The sequence below is a fragment of the Mya arenaria genome, chromosome 11 (assembly GCF_026914265.1).
Source record: "Mya arenaria isolate MELC-2E11 chromosome 11, ASM2691426v1".
NCBI lineage: Eukaryota > Metazoa > Mollusca > Bivalvia > Myida > Myidae > Mya > Mya arenaria.
In genome coordinates, this window is record NC_069132.1 from 40,670,137 (window position 1) to 40,677,205 (window position 7,069).

A 7,069-nucleotide genomic window follows, 5' to 3' on the forward strand; every position below is an offset into this window, starting at 1 on the left:
TATATCATTTGTTATATTTAATCATTATTCAAGTGTCGCGTCAAGGGCGTTCAGCTAAACGCTTGAAGATTCGGTTTTGAGATACAAATCACTTTCATCTCAAAAAGTAATATATATCGCCGAGGAAAAGCCAATTAACAAAAATCCAGTGATGCTCCGCAAAATTTACACTGACAATAAATTAGCGTCACCAATTCGATAGTTGCCGTTATATCTATACCAAACCTAAAGTGCCGTTAAATCCTGAGCCTCAGTTTAGTCCACCATATGTAAAACATACATTTTTTTCAACGACTTTTATCTACTAAATCAATAGTTAAAAATCAACTTTCTTATTCCTTTAAAAGAAACGGTACACTTTTGACACAGTCTTTTGATACCGGAAATGTGTTTTAAGACAAAAAAGGTCCGTGATACTATCCACAAAAGCAAAGTAATCAGCGGTGTGGTCAACTTACAATAATTGAAAAAAACAACATATGCCTGGATATAAGTCAGGATAGCCGAGCTGTCTAAGGCACTGCATTGCGTTCAGGTCGCAGCCTGGTTGATTTTTGAATTCAATGCAGCCAATTCGTAAGATTTTCGATTGTAAAACGACACATTGTGTTTTGCAAAAGAATGAGATACTAGTAACGTGTAATTGTCGTATACTTAATAGATTAAATGCGTTAAAATCGTATCTAACACATAGTTTACGAATAACAACATCGTGCGAATGGCCTAAATTCTATGTATACCGTACTACATGGGGTCTTCGTACTAGAAAGGCATGCTCGTAGCCACAATAAATTTCGGTGGAGTTTTAGCTTGAATATTTACCTCGGCTTGTGTTGTATTTGATATCGGAAAAGCTTGGTATTGTAGACATACTAAGAATTTTTCGGCATCTTATTGGTTTATAAGGAAACCCCATTTATTATAACATGGACACTACATGGGTTTACTTGTAGCCAGAATGCATAACTCTGCACTATATGGGCTGTGTAATAGCCATTCTTAGACATGTGTTATTTACACTTACTGATACAGAAGTCAGTGTGTTAGTTTTAATGATAATCATAGGTTTGTTGGGTATAGCTTGTAACGGTTTTTAATAAGGCTATGAAGTCAGGATGGCCGAGCGGTCTAAGGCGCTGCGTTCAGGTCGCAGTCTGGTTCTCCAGGCGTGGGTTCGAATCCCACTTCTGACACACACTTTTTGACATAAATAAAAATAATCGCATTGTGGTCAAAATTCTAAATTTTAGACGGTTTCTCCTATTAGAAATACCTAAAATCATTACACCATTTCGTTTCTAGAGAAATGTGCAAAACAACAAAAGTTTGTTGACGGTGATGCCGGCCAGATTGTTCTGCATGGAGTGTGATTATTAATAGATTGGTCAGTAGTCATTTTTTTTAAATCCCATATGGGTAATGAACACAATTAGATTACAAAGGCTTTGTTTTGGCTTAATAATGATTATTGTAGCTCGCTTCAGCAATGTTTGTTTAGTGTTTCACTGTAAAGCCTATATAAAGTAATTAAAAATAATGACCACTGTACTGGTTCAAATTGTTATCTACAACGTAACTAAAACAGTATGAATAGAGTTCGTGCTTTTGTTATATTCGTACACAATACTTAATAAGTTTTGCTGAATGACTAGTAGTTTTTCACGTAAGTATTAATCATTCGTTCAAAATTATCAACATAAACCACAATTTTTAAAAAGTTTACCTTAAAATTGTCTTATGTGCAAATCCAATATCAGTGGATAAATTAATCCAAAGGGAAGTAACGATTTGTAATGATATTAGGTTAAGGACAGATTCAACATTAAATTAACTGCCTAATTCTCTGAAACGCACTCATACAGAGTTTCAGAAATGTTAACTGGATCGAAACAAAGTATGTCGTTAAAATGTCAATGTTTGTGTTCTATGTTAAACAGATATATAACCACACCATTAACTATGTCATATCTTTGTTCAAATATTGTAAATATAATCGTTTTTACTGCCAGAATATGTTGGTGCCTATTAATAATTTCGACGATTTTACAAATTAAAGATTGGTTGGCCGGTTTCGTCGAACACCTTAAGGCCTCACTTTCTCTTGGTCAATTGAAACATCCGCCATTATCCAAAAGATATGAACTCGCAAGTAATACGGATGCCCATATTTAAAATCTGTTGTATGTGATTTTAACCGTCAATGGAAAAATATTCCCAATAGGATAAGCATGACAGACACTCTATTGATTTAACTCGTTCTTGCAATAGATATCATCATTTAGCTAATATATGCCAGGAATGTAATGAGGTAATATGTTCATGCAGTTTTTTTAGGCAAGTTATGTGTGTTGACCAAATTGAAACGTGTAAAAACATCGAAAGTATACATTCTGAGCAAACATACGACGTCTGGCAAAATGAGAATAGATCTAGCACAAATTGTATCGAAAATAATGTTGCGTTATACGGTCACGTCAACTCGCTAGGAACCGATATTAAATCTGATAAAATTATTACCGATACCGATAACAACGTAAGCACCATAATAAGCCCAAAATGCTGTCAACTAAATTGCACGAGTGTGTTGGGCGGTAGTCATAATTCGCAGTGTATTAATACAAATATGGAAACAAATGGAAACACATATACTCCAGCAGCCTCTTCTCAAGGTGACACTGTGTTCATGTTTGATAAGAAGGGTGTTCGGTGTGCACACTTAAACGTATGTCATTTGCTTCCGAAACTTGAGGAAATTAAATACCACCTTTGTCAATCGTATTCGCCAAATATATTAGGTTTATGTGAAACTTTTTTACACGCAGATATCAATGACAATATGCTGCAAGTTAAGAATTACACGTTTGAAAGGAAAGACCGAGAACATAAAAAGGGAGGGGGTATTCTTGTTTACGTGAACAATAATATACAGTACCGTAGACGTCTAGATCTCGAGGTAAATGACATTGAATCGATTTGGCTTGAAATTAATGGTCTATATTGCAAATCGTTCTTAATCAATTTCATTTATCGACCTCCGAACTCCCAACAAAAATGGATTGACTTATATGATAAGCAGTTAGAAATAGCTGATAGTTCTAATATTGGGTTTCATTTAATTGGAGATTTTAATATCAATTATTCGCCGGAAAGTGGCAAATATAACAACACTAAATGGGCAGATCTTACCACGAAGTATGGCTTGGAACAATTAATCAAATCACCAACAAGAATTTCAAAAAATAACTCTACTATAATAGATCATTTATATACGAATATGAGTAATCATGTAACTGAATGGTGTGTGTCTCACTTATCACTAAGTGACCACTTTCCCGTTTGTTTCACACATTCTATTACAGACAAATTACCAAAATTGGCCCCTAATAGCCATACAGTTATACAATATAGATCTTTTAAGAAATTTGAAAAAGAAGCTTTTCAGGCAGAATTGATGTTTTCAGGACTGGATGAAATAGACTCATTGTCAAATTCCAATGATGCACTGAAAAGATTTTATGAAATTCTAAATGGCATTTTATCTAAACATGCCCCAGTCAAAGATAAACGTGTGAAACGCGAGAATCAGCCTGATTGGTTTACTGAGGAAATTATATCTATAATAAATCACAGGGATAAATGCCGAAAAACTGGCAACATAGACCAGTATAAAATACTTAGAAATAAAGTAACTTCTATGATAAAGAAAAGTAAAAAGAATTTTTTCAACAATGCAATAAAAGACAATAAAAATCCGACATATTTATGGAAAAATCTAAAAGATATTTCACATTTGAATCAATCAACTGTGACAGCATTACCTCATAAAATGACATTTAATGAATTTCCGGTTGAAGATCCGTCAAATATTGTAAACGAATTAAACAGTCATTTTGTAAGCATTTCAAACATTATAAATAAAACAAAGTTTTTGAATACAAATTTTAGAAACTTAAAACATATTCTAGATACAAAACTAGGTACAAATTGGTTTGAGATTAAACATATTACCCCTTATGAAGTCCATACTATTATTGATAAATTAAATGTTGGAAAGGCCACAGGCATAGATGGAGTAGGCCCCAAAATTTTGAAGCAATGTGGTGATACTATTACACCTTGTATAGCATCAATTATCAACAGTAGTATAGCGCATGGAGTTTTCCCTGATAAACTGAAAGAAGCACGAGTAATACCAATTTTCAAGTCGGGCAACAAAGAGGACCCCAATAATTACCGCCCCATTTCAATACTCCCAACTATATCAAAAATCTTTGAAAGGCATATAGCGACACAGGTACAGTTGTACTTTGAGAAAACCGATGTCATACACAAAACACAATCTGGATTTAGAAAACACCATTCATGTAACACTGCTCTAATAAGACTTATAGATACTTGGCTTAAAGATGTTGACAGTGGTAAACTAGTTGGTGCGATATTTTTGGATTTGAGAAAAGCTTTCGATTTAGTTGATCATGAAATTCTTCTTTATAAATTGAAACTGTATCATTTTTCTGAAATAGCATTGAATTTGTTTAAATCATATCTTGAAAATAGAAACCAAATTGTAAAGATTGGCAAAATTAAATCGCAAAAACTCACTGTTACATCTGGGGTACCCCAGGGTTCCATACTGGGACCCTTGCTTTTTATTTTATACATAAATGATATTGCAGTTATGCATCCAACATTAAATATAGATCTATATGCAGATGACTCAACACTTTATGAATCTGGATATCAGTTGACGGATATTCAAAATAAATTACAACATCATTTAAATTATGTTAATAAGTGGTGTCAACTAAATAATATGTCATTGCATCCTTCCAAGACTAAATGCATGTTAATAGGGTCTGCAAATACATTAAAAAACACTGGGAATCTTGAACTTTGTATTAATGATGTTCAAATAGTTAATGTTGTTGTGCAAAAGTTATTAGGGTTGTATATAGATAATACACTAAACTGGCATGTGCAAATCGATTATGTTTGTAAAAATCTGAATAAGAAAATTGCACTTCTAAAAAATATAATATATTTCCTCACACCTGATACAAAACGAATGTTTTACAATGCATATATTCTGCCAAATTTTGATTACGGCTGCTTGGTCTGGGCAAGGGAACCAATTCATATGTGAATAAAATAAATAACTTACAAAAACGAATTGCAAAAATCATACTTGGTAAATCTAAACGAGATTCATCAACAAATCTATTTAAAGAACTAAAATGGCTAAACTTCTCGGATAGATGTAAATACCACGCAGCAGTATTAGTTTACAAGACGTTGAATAGCATGGCTCCATCATATATGTCAGAATTAGTAACAGTTTCAGACAATAATGTATATATGCTAAGATCAATGGCACACAAAGATATTGTTTTGCAAACTAGACCTCGTACTAATTATATGAAAGCATCGTTTACATATTACAGCAGAATTGTTTGGAATAATATACCTTTGGAAATACGAGAATCAAAAAACTTTAATACGTATAAAATAAAGGTCAAACAGTACCTCATAGGAAACTTGTGATTATACAAATTGTGATGTTTTATTCATAATTATATTTAACTGAGAGTATCTGTCTAATATTGATTCAACATCATCATCATGTCATCATATGCATCATTATCGTCAGCATCAACAGCATACTTATAATCATCATCATCATCGTCATCGTTGTTAGCATCGTCTTCATGTTTGTCTTATGATTATTTGCCATATTTTCATTCTGTTTCAGAGGGCCATATCGAAAATAAGATTCTGTAGTTTTGTACATGATCTTAATATGTCACCTTCTTAAAATAAAGATATTATTATTATTATTATTATTATAATGGACAAATTAATTTGAACACATGGCGAAGAGTATCAAGCTGGTTTTCGTTAAATTTGAATCTTATTTCAAATTTCTACAAAGTCTATGAAACTCTAGATGTTGAGTTTTCTGGTACTTTAATAAAATGACAATACTATCTTTATATTTCCCAATATCTTATGCAATTTTCAAGTTTTAGGTACTGTTTATGAACTTGCCATGACAATATTTCCTGCCACCATCTAAATTTTAGCATTTTTCGTTAATAATTATGCTAGTCTATGTTCTACTTCCATTGTTAGGTGTACTAATTAGACATATAAGATAGACAATTAAATAATATGGACATCTTTAAAACGACATAAGGACATAAGCTGTCTGTGTAGTATAGCGACGAGATAGAATTTAGATGCTTATCAGAGTAGTAGCACAACATGTGTTGACAAGAAGTTCAAGGAAATAATCCAATCCAATATCCTTTGTTTCCAAACGACTTTTCTCGAATCTTCTACTTTACGAACCATTGATGACAATGACTAGTCTCAAGCGTAACAACTCGGCTATCTCCTTCAAGCTTCGTCATATCAGTTGGATAATGGCCTAGGTGTTCCCATTTGAATAGTCTCAAAGGCTCTTCGAAGGGTCTCTCTGCCAGAGAGTATTAAAGGCAGAAAACACACTTTTAATGTACTTAAAATATGTTATCATACGAAATGATAATATGACAAAAATAAAACAACTCCTATTGAAAATCACTATTTAAGTTTGAAATTGAACCCGGAGCAGTACTATCTTGGGAGCATTTCAGTGGAAAAACAACAGAATATCTCAACATTTGGCGTTGCTATGGAAATTTGCGCACCACTAAGGCATAGGAAAAAAGACATTAAATTGCTAAAGGATTGATGTCTTTATAAACAAAAAGTTAAATGATGTTTCATATTTAATTAAAAACAAATTAAAACAAATACGCAGTTTTGAAGAAAATTAATATTAAAAAGTGTCGGGACAAAAAAAATCAATGAAAAGATGTTGTTACGGCAACTGATTTCTAAAACTATTCTTTGTTGTTGATGATGATGATGATGATGATGATGATGGTGATGATGACGACGACGACGATGATGATGATAAATAACTAAATACATTCCTTCAATTTAAAGCATATCTAACCCATATCAAAGCATTCTTTTCTTAATTATCACACACTTGTTAATACTAATATAACCTTCATATTTGCAT

At 32.6% G+C, this 7,069-nt stretch overlaps 1 non-coding gene across 1 annotated transcript; it reads left to right on the forward strand.

The window, feature by feature from the left end:
• The first annotated feature begins 1,109 nt into the window (after positions 1 to 1,109).
• Positions 1,110 to 1,193, forward strand: Trnal-cag (transfer RNA leucine (anticodon CAG)). The gene has a single exon. It is a non-coding gene; the product is annotated as a tRNA-Leu (tRNA).
• The last annotated feature ends 5,876 nt before the right edge of the window (positions 1,194 to 7,069 follow it).